The following is a 15,226-nucleotide window of genomic DNA, read 5'->3' as shown; positions in this document are numbered from 1 at the left end:
AGCAGTGATCAGACAGGACCAGGTCAGCACCCACTGGGGCCTTACGCCTCCCCGGGCTTTTGCTCTGTGCCTTGGAACTCACTGGTGGGATCTTGGCTCCCCGTTTGCCTCCCCCATCTCGACTTAGGGAGCGTGCCTTTGTGTGCCCCGCTGCCTCCAGTGCCTGACACCGAATCCGTGCTCCGTGAGAATTCGCTGGGTGAATGGGCCTGGCCGGCTGCAGCTGGTTGGCAAGGGGGCATCTGTGGGCTGCACGGAGGGCTGCTGCCAGGGGCCGGCCTGCGCCCCGACACGCCAGTGCCGCACACGCTGGCACCTGCACCAGCAGCTTGGCCGCCCCTTGCATTATTCATGTTCCCTCTCAACGGGCTTTGTGTTCTGCCTGCCGCCCTCAAGCTGAGACGCAGAGGAAAATAACCTGTCCTGCCCATTCTGCCTCCCTGGGGAGCAGGGAGGGGTCTCCTGTGGGGGTAGGGTGGTGCTCTCCCCATTCCAGGCCCGGGGACTGCCTGGGGACAACAGGCTCCCTATGGCCTTCCGGGGACTGGTACCCAACAGTTGGTAGAGCTGGGTGGTTGGTGCTGAACCCCTGATCTGAACAGAGGCCGAGAGGCTTGCCTAGAGAGGGACCCAGTTTGGACCCCAGTTCAAATCTCTATTCTGCCTTTTGCTGTGTGACCATGGGGAGGTTGCTTGCCATCTCTGACCCTCAATGTCAAGCTCCTTTAACAGGATTGTTGAGTGGGTTTGTTGAGGTGGTGCACGCCTCACTGAGTGTTGGTGATGGTGACAGTGAGAGTGCTCAGGGGTGGGGCTAACCGTGGGGCTGTAGTTCGTGGCCCACTCTCACCAGGTCCACGCAAGGCCACTATCTCAGAGCAGCGTGGGATCTGGTTCATCCCAGGAAGGGTGGGTTTGATTTCCGATTTTGCATGAGGGGGGCTCATGCCTCCAGTATGTGAGGGGTCAAGTTAGGGGCTGCAGCCTGCTGGACCCCGGGGCCCCCCTGGTCAAATCCTGGTCCTCTGAGGGAGTTCTCTGTGGCATCGGGTGGCCTGTAACTGTTAGCCTCTGTGCCAGAGAAGCCAAATGACCTCACTTTCAGGTGGCTTTTCCTTCTTTGGGGAAGGAATGTGTGGGCCACCCCTGTGAGTTGTGGCCCGCCGAGGCCTGTGTGCTGTCAGACCTCCCAGGGCCAGAGCTGGGGGGACCCAAGGGTGCTGAGGGGCAGGCCCTCGCTGGCCTCCTGGCCGAGGTGCCCCTGGGGAAGACCGGCCCCTTGTCATCTCAGCTAGGTTCTGGGCCACTGTTTGGTAGCTGAGCCAGCTCAGGGTAGCGCAGTTCCCTAAGGGTGTCAGGCGCCACAGCATGCCTGCCGTTGAGACTGGTTTCTTGCCACGGGCTAAATGGATTGGAATAACAAAAGGACGACAAATCTTTCTTTGTTGTTTTATTAATTTTTGTTTATTTGAAAGAGGGACAGGTAGAGAGAGAGAGAGAGAGGTAGAGAGAGAGAGGGAGAGAGAGATTCCATCCAAATGCCTGCATCAGCTGAGGCTGGGCCAAGCTGCAGCCAAGAGCCCGGAGCCTGTAGCTGCATCTCTCCCACATGAGTGACAGGGACCCGAGTACTTGAACTACTGCCGGCTGCACATTAGCAGGAAGCTGGAGCCGGAAGTGAGCCAGGACTCGAACCCCAGGCATCCTTATGTGGGATGTATGTGTGTGTCCCAAGCAGTGTCTTAAGCGCTCATCATCATGTCCAGGACAACACATCTTGCTATAAGGGGCTTGGTGGGGATCTGGAACACTTTATTGTTTTTTTGTTTTTTTGTTTTGTTTTTGTTTTTTTTTTTTTCTCTGAACAGCAGCTTTCTAGAGATGTAACTCACATACAGCGTACAATTCACCCTCTTAAAGTGTACAACTTACTGGCTTTTAGGTGTCTCTGAACATTTTTATTAACTCCAAAAACGTCCTGTGCCCTTGGCCATTGCCCTTCTGCCCCGTCCCCTGCCCTCCCCCCAGCCCTAAGTAAGCCCTCCTCGGCTTTCTGGCTCTGTAGCTGTGTCTGTGTTTTTGTTTTTGTTTTTGTTTTTTGACAGGCAGAGTTAGACAGTGAGAGAGAGAGACAGAGAGAAAGGTCTTCCTTTACCGTTGGTTCACCCCCCAATGGCCACTGCGGCCGGTGCACCGCGCTGATCTGATGGCAGGAGCCAGGTGCTTCTCCTGGTCTCCCATGGGGTGCAGGACCCAAGCACTTGGGCCATCCTCCACTGCACTCCCTGGCCACAGCAGAGAGCTGGACTGGAAGAGGAGCGACCGGGACAGAATCCGGCGCCCCGACCGGGTCTAGAACCCGGGGTGCCAGCGCCGCAGACGGAGGATTAGCCTAGTGAGCCGCGGCGCCGGCCTGTGTCTGGTTTTTTAACATGTGGAGAGCGTCATCTCTGCACGTGTGGCCCTGGACTGGGCCTCTTGCACGAGCTTGCTAACCCGCCTTGCAGCAACCCTAAGGAACAGAAACTCGATTCTGACTTCATTGTGCTGACGCGGGTGCCGAGGGATGGTGAGGCCAAGCCACGGGCCGGGGCGAGGAGGCCGACACTGGCAGTACCTGCTGGTGGCCAGGCAGCGGCGGCGGGCTCTGGGGTCCGGGGAGCAGTGAGGCTGTGAATGGTGGCAGATTGGTGGGGGCAGTGGACTTTCAGGGGCCTGTCTCAGGCATGACCTAGAGCAAGCTGGTAGCACAGGACAGAGAGATGCACTGAGCTCACAGCTTGCAGGCCGAAAGTCCCAGCGGCACAGGGCGGGCTCTGGCTGAGGGTGGGTGGCAGAGTGTGTGCAGGAGGACACCCCCGCACCCCTCAACCAAGTCCCTGGCAGGCCAGGAAACAGAAGAATGACACAGGCCTTCTTGGGGGTTTCTCACAACCTTCTCCTAAGAACCACCTTTAGAGGGTGTGTCCCTAAGCCCCGCCCCCCGCAAGGCCCCGCCTCCTGTACATCAACATCCCATTGTGTTTCCACCCCTCTTAGTACCATTCACGGTGACTGTGGGGTTTGAAATCCTGCTTAAGTCCTGGGGCCAAATCGTAGTCAACCCATAGCAAGGACAGATCTTGCTTCTACGTTGGGGTCATGAAGTTTTGTCTTAGTTCAAACTTTTATTTACTTATTTGGGGATCAGGCAGACAGACAGATCTCCCATCCACTAGTTCACTCCCTAAATGCCCTCAGTGGCTGGGAGTGGGTGGCAGGAACCCAGCTGTTTGAACCCTCGCCTGCTCTCTCCCAGGGTCTGCATTAGTGGGAAGCTGCAGCCAGGAGTCAGAGCCAGGAACTGAACTGAGATTCTCTGATGTGGGATGTGGGTGTCTTAGCAACAAGGATAGATGCTCTCCTAGGAGCCCCCTGGGCCAGGCTGGAAGACACCGATCCCTCAGGCCGTGATCTGCCTACCCAGAGCCTTGGTAGGGAGGCCACCCCAGGGCCTCATGGTGGGTGGGCCTCGGAGCCGCTCCCAGTGGGGTGTGCTCATCAGGCCAGTCTCCCCAGATGAGCCGTTGGCCCCTCACTCCTTGGCCCTGGCGACCCTCTGGGTGTGTCTGGGCTGTGAGTCCCGAAATGGGTTGTGGGTGGGCAGGCAATGCAGTGCCCGCTCTCCCTGCCCGCTTCTTGGGCCCGGCCAGAGGCTGGTCCACAGCACTCTGCATCACCGGGCCTTTCTCGCCAGCGCCAGAGCTCGGTGGACCGTCCACTCGGCTGAAACTGCAGGCCTGGGAGGGAGCAGGTGCGCGGCGGATTCTGCCGGGCCTCTTGCCGGCTCACGTGCTGCCGTTGTCCTGATCCTGACTGCAGCCCCCCAGAGTGGCGATGGTTCTCCCCATTCATCAGGTGAAGCTCGTGAGGTCACACAGCCAGAGCGAGGCCGGCTGGGTTCCCGGGTCTCAGGCGTCGGCTGTGGACACTGCATGGGCCTAAGCCTTCCAGGATGGAAGGTCTCATCGGGTCCTCTCTTGCCGCTCGGAATTCTCGTCATCCCCATATTATAGATGGGGGTGTTGAGGATTTGAACCCTGTCCAGGGGGAGGGGTCTGATTCGAGATGTGTGGAATCTGAGCTAAAGCCCGGCTCCCGGAGGCTGAAGCCCCTCTGCTTGCACTCGGAGTCCCGGGGTCCCCAGCACCCTCGTGTGCCCAGGTAGCTGTCAGCATTGTCAGCAGCCACACGCGGGTGGGTGGAAAGTCAGTCGATCTGGGGGGAGAGGTTCTGGAAGATTCTGCCTTTTTGTGCGCGAAGTAGACCAGCTGACGGCTGGCTCTGGGAGGCTGGCACCAGCCGCTGATAAGTTAACCAGATACTCCTGTTTACGTGACCAGAACACCGGACGGCTGAGATCACTTGTGGGCAGGTCTTTGCTTAGACAAACCAGCCAGGGCTCACGCCCCGGCCAGGCTGGCCCGAGGGAGCGAGCACGCTCCTGGCTTGCTCCACAGTGACCTCCCTGTCGTCAGCGGATGTGGCTGAGCGCTCAGCCTGGCTCACCCGTGCCGGCCCTGCATGGCCAACCCAGCAAGGAAGTGGGAGTGCGCTGGGTCTGTCCTAGTTGCTGTGGTCCAGGGAAGGGGACACCCCTGAAAGAGACGGTGCCTTGGGGCGGGGGTTTTCTGGGGCCACACGGCCCTCTGTCATTCCCCACAGGGAGGCGCTTGCGGGCTCAGCGTGGGGATTGTGTGTCCAGTTGCTGGTTTAGCCTCTTGTCCCTGATTATGACTTTCTTTATAGTATGTTTCACGGATAAAGCTCTTTAAAGTCCTTTGGAGTTCTTTCTCTAGGTGTTTCAATGGATGGGCTAAGGTTTTCCATCTTCATCTGTTTCTTGTCTTTTATTTTGGGAACATCTTTCCACCCACCCCAACATACAAGCACTGCCCCACCAGCCCCACCCTCATTAATAGTCCCAGAGATACGGAAGTGCTCTGTGTCGCATCCCAGAGGCCTGAGCTAACAGTGACGCTTACCACCGCCAGACACACCTTCTTTATGTTTGCATAGAACACAAAATGCAAAAGAAGCAGCAGGGGGTTCTGTGACAGACACGTGCCCCTCCCTGCCGGAGGCACCTCTGTCCCCGGATCCCGTGTGTCCTCCTGGGATGTGCTGGCACCAAGCTTTTAGGGCCGGTCTAGCAAACTGATCCCCAGGACGTGCTGGTGGGAGGCTCAGGAGCCAGCACACTTGACGCTGAAACCCTGACCGTGCTCTGAGTCCCCGGGCTGAGGCTGTCCCTGTGACATTTATCCACTGCCTTTGCAGCAACTGGAATAAACACCACCCAGGGACAAAGGCTGTTGCCGGCTGTTCTTTCTGGGGAGTTGTTTAATTAGGCACGTCACAAGGGGTCTTGAGAAAGTTCTTGGAAAGTGCAAAATTTCAAAACAAAAAAAATCAACAGTGGACTTCAACCTTTTTTGCATCTTTTCATTCCACTTTCCATGCACTTGTAGAAGTACCCACATAGACCAGAAAAGTTGCTGGGGGCAGGTGTTTGGTGCTGTGGTTAAGCCGCTACTGGGGATGTTTGCATTCGATATCAGAGTGCCTGGGTTCGAGCCCCAGCTCTGCTTCTGATCCAGCTTCCTGCTAGTGTGCACGCTGGGAGGCAGCAGGCCATGGCCCAAATGCCACCCATGTCGGGGAGTTCCCGGCTCTCAGCACTGGCCTGGTCCAGCCCTGGCTGTTGTGGAGTGAACCAAAAGATGGGAGATCTCTCTGCCTTTCAAGTAAATTTTAAAATAAATAAATGTTTAAAAAAATAGAAAAAAAAAAAACACAAAGGTGCTAGGTGCCAGCCTCGAAAGTATGAAGGACTGTTGATTTTACAGAGCTGGGAGGGGCGGAGGTGGCTGGCTGGAGGCGACCCGCTGGGCTCTGGGCACAGCCAGGGCAGGGCCCAGCCTTCCTGGCCCCTGGTGTCCTCAGCCCCAGGAGAGGGCGGATGTGCCGGCAGAGGCGTGGTCGCCATGTGAGACAGGGACCTGGTGGCCTCCCTGTGCCGCCACCCGTTTGGCTGCAGGCGGTGTTCTTGTTTAGCCCACTGTGTGCTGGAGAGAGAAGCACCTTTGTCTGTGGAGGCTTCTCTGGTGAGTTCAGCCAGGAGTGACACTGGAGTGCTCAGAAGGCGGCCAGCACCACAAAGGGGAGCCGGAGAAGGGGGCAACGGTGTGGCGCAGGCGCCCCGTACTGCAGAGCTGGTTCCAGTCCCAGCTGCTCTGCTTCCCACCCAGCTCCCGGCTAATGAACCTGGGAGGCAGCAGAGGACGGCCCAAGTGCTTGGGCCCCTGCCACCCGCATGGCAGTCCAGGATAGATGGAGTTCCTGGCTCTTGGTTTTGACCTGGATCCGCCCTGGCTGTTACGGTCATTTGGGGGCTCAACCAGCGGATGGGAGGTACTTTCTCCCTCTCTGTCATTCTGCCTTTCATAGAAATCTTAAAAAAAAAAAAAAAAAAAAAAAAAAAGCCAAACAAAAAGCATTTATAGACAACTGGGCAAGGAGAGCCGCGAGAGGTCAGGCCCTGTTCAGTGACCGGAACTCACAGCCCCCTCTTGACGCATTTTGCTTTGAGTCATTTTGTTGTGCTCACCTAGCTTGAAACCTGCGGTACATGCCAGTGTGTTTCCTGTTTTTTTTTTTTTTTTTTTTCTTTTTTGGTTAATTAAATGTATACTTTTCCCAGTTTCAGAACCCAGAATTTTGGCCATGTAATTTTCCGTATAAAGTGGACAAACCATAATTAACTTATACTGTATTAATCCGATTTGGGGATTTTGCAAACAATGCTGGCCAGAATGCTTCCGCGCTCACAGCCTTTCCTTGATCTGGCGTGCTGTTTACCCAGGTCAGAGTCCCGGGGTCGGGCAGCAGGTGTGTGCCGTGTTAGTTCACTCCCGCTCTTGTGCAGAACTGGACGGAGGCAGCCCGCTTTGTCATCGAGCCCCACTAGCAGCGGGAATTAGCAGAAGCTTACTTTGCAATGGAACAAGCTCCTTTGTTTTAATCCACAGGCCGTGGTGGTGTGTGCCCGCAGCCCGTCTAACTGTAGTCCCTTGTGATCCGTATGAGAGACTTGCAAAAGTGTGTGAAAAATGGAGTTAAAAGATGAGCTTCATTTGTTGCCAAAAAAAAAAAAAATTGAAATTCATGCCTATAAGGGATCTTCAAAAAGTTCACAAAAGGGCCAGGCACTGGGGTTAAGCCACCTCTTCCAATCCAGCTCCCTGCTGATGCACCTGGGAGGCAGCAGGTGATGGCTCATGTTCTTGGGCCCCTGCACCTGCATGGGAGACCCAGAGGAGGCTCCTGGCTCCTGACTTTCGCCTGGCCCAGCCCCAGCTGTCGTGGGCGCTTGGGGCAATGAACCCGAGGATGGAAGAACTCCCCCTCCTCTCGCTCTTGCTCTGCCTTTCAAATAAACAGCAACATTTTTTAAAGTTCATGCAGAATATGTATTCTGAGAACACGATGCATGGATTTCACAATGTTTTGCACCAAAATAAACTTCTCCCTTAATCTGTTCATGAACTCTTCGAAGTGCCCTCCCAGTGGGTATCTGGCAGGCCCAGCGGAGAGCAGCTCCTGTCACTCCTCCCAGGAAGCCCCTTTGGCTCTTGTGACCGATTCCAGATGGCTGCTGCTGCTGCTGCCGGCCTGGCGGGAGTGTTAGTGTGGTAGGCACGAGGGTCTGAGTCCTGGGTATGTGTTTAACCCCCCATGCGTTACTGTGCCTGCTTTTTTTTTTTTTTTCTAAGATTTACTTATTTATTTGAAAGTCATAGTTACACAGAGAGAAAAGGAGAGACAGATATATAGAGAGAGAGAGAGAGAGAGAGGTTTTCCATCTGCTGGTTCACTCCCAAATTGGCTGTAACAGCCGGAGCTGTGCCCATCTGAAGCCAGGAGCCAGGAGTCTCTTTCCATTTTACCACGCGGGTACAGGGGCCCAAAGATTTGGGCCATCTTCCACTGCTTTCCCAGGCCCTAGTATGGATCGGAAATGGAGCAGCAGGGTCTTGAACCGGCGCCCAGTACTTTAGGTGAGGGCGTTAACCCACCGTGCTACAGCGCCAGCCCCTGTGCCTGCCTTCTTTCGTGAAGAGTCTTAGAGAAAGATGTCAAGGTTGCCACTGTAGATTCAGAGCCCCGATGAGTCTTATTGCAGACTTAGCCTCCAACATCTTGTTGGGGTACCTGTGGGTGTCTTGCTTTTTACATTGTAGCAACCTTTAAACCTGGGTGATTTCACAGAGAGGTTGGGATTTCTGGCCTCTCTTCATTGGCTCTCTGGCAGTGAGGACCCATGTCCCCAGCTGGAGGAGAGGAGAGGTGGCGTCTGGCACTTGCCACCTCCTGCCCAGATGCTGAGCTGTCTTCCAGCTGCCCTTCATCAGCTCATTTGTACACTTGCATGTAGGAGGGTACTTCAGAAACTTTGTAGGAAAATGGAATTCAAAAATGAACTTATTTTGGTGCTAAAAATTTTTGAGATCTGTGCATAGTTTTTTCATAATAGACATTTTCCATGAACATTTTGAAAACTGTATATGTGTGGATTTCCAAATTTTTGAGCAACAAAATAAACTTGCCTTTTAATCCTATTTTTCATGAACCTCTTGAAGTGTGCTTGTTTCTCTAGCATTGTGGTCTCCTGGGTGGAAACACAAAGGCTATTCCAGGAGGGCTACTGCTTTGAGAAAAATGCTAACTTGCCCTGCCTTTTTCTACTTGGTTTCTTTTGCTTGTTATGTAACCTGTTTGTGCTTTGGTTTCCACATCAGTAAAATGAGGTGAATAATGGTAGAACCTGTCTCATGGTGTCATTGTGAAGATGGAATGAGTTGAAGGAGGCTAAAGAGAGAGGGCCTAGCACACAGAAAGTGCCCAGTGAATGCCAGCTACTGTTCTTATCATCAATTATGGCATATGTGTTTATTGTTGTTAGTTATGGCGTATGTGTTTGTCTCCTGTAGACCAGGTTCTGCACTTGGTAATGACTTTTCATTGTCACATATTGGGGTGGGGATTGTTAGTAGCATCTAGTGGGTCAGACCCAGGGAGGCTGCTAAACATCCTATGATGCTGCAGCATCCCTACCAAGGAACTTTCTTTTTTTTCTTTTCTTTTCTTTTCTCTTCTCTTCTTTTCTTTTTTTTTTTACAGGCAGAGTGGACAGTGAGAGAGAGACAGAGAGAAAGGTCTTCCTTTGCCGTTGGTTCACCCTCCAATGGCTGCTGCGGCAGGTGCACCAGGCTGATCCGAAGCTGGGAGCCAGGTGCTTATCCTGGTCTCCCATGTGGGTACAGGGCCCAAGCACTTGGGCCATCCTCCACTGCCCTCCCGGGCCATAGCAGAGAGCTGGCCTGGAAGAGGGGCAACCGGGACAGAATCCGGTGCCCTGACCAGGACTAGAACCCAGTGTGCCAGTGCCTCAGGTGGAGGATTAGCCTATTGAGCTGCGGCGCCGGCCTGAACTTTCTGACCCAAGCTGTCAAAAGTACTAAAGTCGAGAAACTGCTGCTTAGACATTGAACTTTGTGTCTCTTGGTCTGACGTATCAAACAGGTCTTGAGCAGCATTTTCAAGGACTGCCTTGGGGTCTCTCGGATCAGTCCGCAGGAGGTACCCTGAGTCCCCTCCCCAGCACCCGTGCCACACTCTACCTTTCCTGGCAGGTAACTCCAGTGCATCTAGCGTCGGGTCTGCACCTTGTCACGTGAACTCTGCCTCTTCCCTGTACTCCATGCTAACAGTGGGAGCTGCTGTTTGTTGAGCCTTACGAGAGGGAGAGGGTGCTTGGCGCTTTCCACGTGTTGCTCTATTGATTGGAGCCACTTTGCAAGTGGGCTTTGTCATTACGCACCTGTGTTACAGATGTGGCGGTGGGGAAGTGAAGTCACCTGTGCAGTCTCGGGGCAGGGCTGGGGCTGGAGCCAGGTGCGTCTTGCTCTAGAATCCAGCGTTCCTCACCTCTGGCCTCTTCTGCCTGGGTCTGCTCCCTGGTGGAAAGGTCTCCTTGCTCATCTAGATGTGGGAGGGTCTTTCAGATGTTGGAGGTGAACCCCTCAGGCGTCTCTTCTTTCTTCCTGGTCCAAAAGTTGCCGTTCCCAAAGTTCTCTTCCAAGGTGTGTTTCTGGGCTGCTTCCATCCAGAATAATCTCTCCCACCTCCTGACATCCACCTGCTTGCCTCTCTCTGCCGTACTGCCCCAGAGAGGCTACCCGCCTCCTGCCAACTCTACAGTTGTTCCATCAACCCAGACCCTCTATGCCAGTGCCGGCCGGGCTCTCCCAGATCCTGCGTGGTTGTTGTTTTCAGTTCACGGTGACCCATTCGTGAGATTCAGCTCAGCTGCGTGACTCTTTGGAATTTCAGCCTTGGGTGTGCTATTCCCTTTCGCATCCTCCCTGTTCCCGCATCGGCACTCCATGCCACCCAGGTACAGAGTAAAGCATGAAGACCTAGAATCAGAAGGCCTGCTGTGTGGGCTGGGGAAAACACCGCGCCCTCTCTGGTCTGTATGAACACAGTGGTAAAGTAAGAGTTCCACTTGGGTGGTGTCTAAATCTCATCCGATGCAGCGTGTGATGACTCCACCCCGGACTGTTACGGAAATACTGGTGGAAGATGCCCGTTGGGCAGTCACCCTGTTCTAAGCCCTCTTCAGTGTTTTAAGGGGACTGTCCTGTTGACTCCTGCACACCCCGCATCAGTGCCATCGCCACCCTGTTTACCAGAGAGTGCTTTGAGGCAGAGCCGTGTCAGGTCACTCACCCAGCCTGCAAGACCTGGGATCCGCGCCGTCTTCTTTAGAGGGAGTGGACCCTTCCGTTCCTGTGGATTCCTGCTCTGCAGAGCGATCCGGGCACAGCCTGGCACCTCCCAGTGCCCCAGCCTCTTGCCTTTCCCGCCCCCGCCTCCCACGCAGATCGAGGCTGGGAGTGACACTTGATTTTAACGGCTCAGCCTCTGACTCCTGCTTGTGGGGGAGTCCTTGTTCCCCAGATACCAGCTGGGTCTGACTGTACGGCTGTCGTTTTAGAATCTTAAAATTTAGATGGCGGGGGTGACGGTAAGAACCACTCTGTGCATAGAACCGCGTTTCAGAAAGTCAATGTGATATCACCATTCTTAATCTGAAGTAACATCATTGCTGTATGGCATGTATTTATTTATTTGAGAGGAGACTTCTGGTGCACTGGTTTACTTCCCACATGTCCACAACAGCCAGGGCTGGGCTGGGCTGGGCCAAGAGCCAGGAACCCAATCTGTGGTCCCACCTGGGTGATAGCAGTTCAAGCCCTTGAGCCATCACGGCTGCCTCCCAGGGTGTGCATTAGCAGGGAGCTGGAGCCAGGAGCGGGAGCTGGGACTAGAACCCAGGTACTCTGATGTGGGACCAAACGCCCAGCCCAGTATTATGGATTCTTTTCAGTTGTACCCAGTAGACGCTATTGTAGCCCAGTTCACAGATGTGAAAACTGAGGCTCGGAGAGGCCTGTGTGGCTGAAGTCATGTTGTAGAATATCTGAGCTGGGACATGGGTTTGGGGAGTGCTCTCCAAAGCCCTGGACTCTTTCAACCCAGTTTCAAAGAAATGTATCGACGTGATAGTTGTGAAAGAGACACCGGTAAGATCCGGGAGGAGCCTGTCGGACCAGGGTGAGACCCGGGGAGAAGACGGACGGACAAAGGTGCTTCTCTGTCTCTCTCTGGCCAGCTCCGTTCCCCGCCCTGGCCCTGCTGGAGCCTGGCCAGGTCCTTTAGCAACCCCCAGCTCGAGTGTGGCCACTTGCTCTTTCCTTCCGCAAACACCTGTAGAGCAGATGATGGGGTGGACACTTCAGGGTCAGGAAGACATTGAGCAGGGGGCCAGGTTCTCTCTCAGCTCCTCCCTCTCTGTCCAAGCCCCTCCAGGCTGTGCAGGACGAAGCTGAGCAGGCTGCTGGGAACAGAGCTAGCCCCAGCCAAACTCTCTGAGCCCGTCCCAGCCTGGTGGAAGAGGGGACCCTAGAAGCTCCATCCTTTCCTAGTGTGGCTCCGGGAGGCAGAGGGCTCCTGGGGCTGGAGGGAGTTCAGCTAGGACAGGGCCTGGCTGGGCTGCAGGCAGGCAACCCCTTGGCCTTAACGTGGATGGAGCTGTACCATCAACCCGCTGGGGTCGTGCTGCCCACCACACAGGGCACCAGGCTGGAGGCTGAGGGGCCGTGGGCGTCCCTGAGCCTTGCTGGCTTTTCCTCCTTGCCTGACCCTGGGGCCTCTGCTTCTGATCCCAGCTTCCTGCTAACGGGCACCCTGGGAAGCAGCAGGTGATGGGTGGCTCAAGTATTTGGGTTCCTGCCACCCACGTGGGAGGTCCAGATTGAATTCTGGGCTCCTGGCTTTTTGGCTTGGCCCAGACCCGGCTACAGCAGGCATTTGGGAGGTGAACCAAGGGACAGGATATCTCTCTCTGTCTCTGCCTTTCCAACTAAAAAGAGCTAATCCTGTTGACTTTAATGAAGTGCTGTGAGCAGCCCCATTTTATGGCTAAGGGAACTGAAGTTCCAGGGGGTTAATCTGAAGGTCACACAGCCAGTAAATAGTGCGTGTGGACCTCCCGCGCATGCCTGAGTGTTGTGGGGCTGCTGCCCAGGCCGGGGGGGACTTGCCTACTTTGGAGGTGCTGGGGGGCATCGGCAGGACCCAGGACCCAGTGGGGCACAAGGATTAGGGAAGGGGGGTTGAGAATCTTAGCAAAACCTCAGAGCCAGGGCTCAGAGCCGGGGCTTTGTCCCGGGAGAGCTGAGCAAACACAGGTGTGTTTTTGTCTCCTGGGGCCCAGCTTCCCCCGGAAATGGGGCTGGCTGCTGTCAACAGCACGGTTCCTCTTGCAAAAGCAGTGTCTTTTTACAAAAGTGGCCTCTTCCTCCTTCCTCCCACTCCCAGTCCCCTCCACCCTCCACCCCTCACCCCCCCCAGGGGGGGCAGCTAACCTGGAGACTCCTCAGCCCCCCGCCGGGACCCCAACCACCTCGGACCTGACCCTGTCGCTTTGAGTTGCTTAGGCTGACCAGTTCCCCTCCCGGGGCAGGAGGAAGCCGTAGGTCATGGGCCCATGGAAACAGCGCCCCCGCCCCAATGTAAATGGACAGTGCGGTGACACTGGGCCAGCTGACATGGACGGGCGACAGCTGGGAGAGAAGGTGCAAGGCCAAAATAAAATGTATGAGGGATCTTCAGAAAAAGTTAGAATGCAATGGAAATGGAAGCCAGGGACCCTCCTCCCCCCGCCCCCCGCCTGCCAGGGCTGGAGAAGGGACGCCAGGTGCACCTCTCTCCTGCCCTGCTGCACCTGTCCATCTGCACCGTCTTCCGCCATCCCACGGGCCCTAGGTGCATTGTTGCCTCTTTACTCCTGGCCCCAGTACAACACAGCCTCGCCCACGAGGTGCGCCTGGATCTCCAGGGGCTGTCACGGGAGCTTCAGCTGCTCCCCCAGTTGCCCAGTTTTTCTGCTCTTGCCTAGAAGGCCTGCTGAGCAAGGCAGGGACCTGCTGTTCTGTTCACTGCTGTAGCCTGAACTCTGTCCTGTGACTCAGGGATGCAGCGGTGAGCACCAGGGGCTCCCAGTCCGGGGGTGAGGGGCAGACAGGTGCAGGCAGTGACGGAATGAACGGAGGGTGCCATGGGTCCTGTGCCCAACCCAGGCAGGCCTCCTGGAGGAAGTGATGTCTTTGCGCAATCTTGAAAGATGAGCGTAAGTTACCCAACAAGACCTATGAGGGGACTTCCAAAAGTTCATGGCAAGTGCAATTGAAAAATACACATTTTTCAGTGCTTACGTAGGGTCTCCAGAAGGTTTACAGACAATCATATTATGGAAAAACTATGCACGGATCTCAAAATTTTGTAGCAAAGCAAACATCTTTTAAATCACATCTTGAAGCTGTCTTGGGAGGACGTTGCAGGCTGAAGGTTCTGGATACGCCCCTCCCGCCCACACCCCATGATCTGTGCGCTGGTCCTCCTGGAGCCTGGGGTGGCATCTGCGCCCCCAGCCTCTGCGTCCTGGCGGTGGGCTGGCCTCCAGCAGAGAGAGGTGGCTGTAGCTGGGAGAGATGGCTCCCAAGCTGGGTCAGTTGCTTGTGAGACATGATTTAGAGACAGGGCCCAGGCTGGGCATTCGCTGCAGGGGTTAGAATGCCCTTTGGGGTGCTTGCATCTCATATCCGGGTGCCCGGATTTGAGGGCTCCTGATTCCAGCTTCCTGCTGACGCACACCCTGGGTGGCAGCAGGGGATGGCTCAAGGACGTGGGTTGTTGCCACCCGCATGGGAGACCTGGACGGAGTTCTCCTGGCTTCGGCCTGGCCCAAGCCCCAGCTGGTGCAGGCATCTGTGGAGGGAGCCAGCAGATGAGTGATCTCAGTCCGGCTCTCAGCCTTCCAAATACATAAATAATAAATAAATAAATAGGTAAGTGAATGAATTTGAAGACAGGGCCCAAAGTTGGGGGTGTGTGTGTGTCATGCTGTTGGTACTTCCTGTCTGCACGGAGTGACGTCGCCCCTCCCTGTTCCCCAGCAGCCATTTCTTTCCTCCTGATACTCGCTGGGGCTGTCTCCAGCCCCCGTCCACTTGTGGACACTTCACCTCGGAGTTCCCCAGGGAAGGAGGAAGGGCGGGGGAGGGGCACGGGTCTGGTGGCCTTCCCTCGGGGGAGGAACACTGCTGTCCTGGTTGCTACCATGGGGAATGGAGAATGTGCTGTCCACCTTGGACTTGGAAGGGCAGCTAGGAAGAAAACCGATGCCCTGTTGTTGGGTGAGCCGAACACTGGCTCGTGGCTTCACGGGGTGCAGAGAGGTCTGACGTTGCTCAAGAATGGTTTGGATCTAAAGCAAAAGGGCTTTTTTCTCTGGCTGGTGCAGACGGAGACGGGTGGGGAGAGACTCTGGGCCAGGTTTCAGATGGACATGTGACATTGCTGCGTCACCCTGTTCCTTGTTTGAGCCACTAGGTGGCGCTATTGGCAGTTGACAGCTTGGTGGTTGTCCTGTTCCGTCGTTGTTGGCCTTCCTAGAGAAAAGAAGCTGCGAAGTTGATGCCTTTGCATCTAACTTCCTTAGGTTCCCTTTCTTCAGCGTGAAGTGTCCCTGCCCTGCCCCAACACAGACACACACACA

The 15,226-nt window shown here is 55.4% G+C and overlaps 1 protein-coding gene across 4 annotated transcripts in view; it reads left to right on the top strand.

The window, feature by feature from the left end:
* ACTN1 (actinin alpha 1) overlaps positions 1-15,226 on the top strand; it is a 102,168-nt gene that overhangs the window by 38,262 nt on the left and 48,680 nt on the right. The window lies entirely within an intron of this gene.

This window comes from Oryctolagus cuniculus, chromosome 20, assembly GCF_964237555.1.
Source record: "Oryctolagus cuniculus chromosome 20, mOryCun1.1, whole genome shotgun sequence".
NCBI classification, from domain to species: domain Eukaryota; kingdom Metazoa; phylum Chordata; class Mammalia; order Lagomorpha; family Leporidae; genus Oryctolagus; species Oryctolagus cuniculus.
This window is presented reverse-complemented; position numbering and strand designations above follow the sequence as displayed.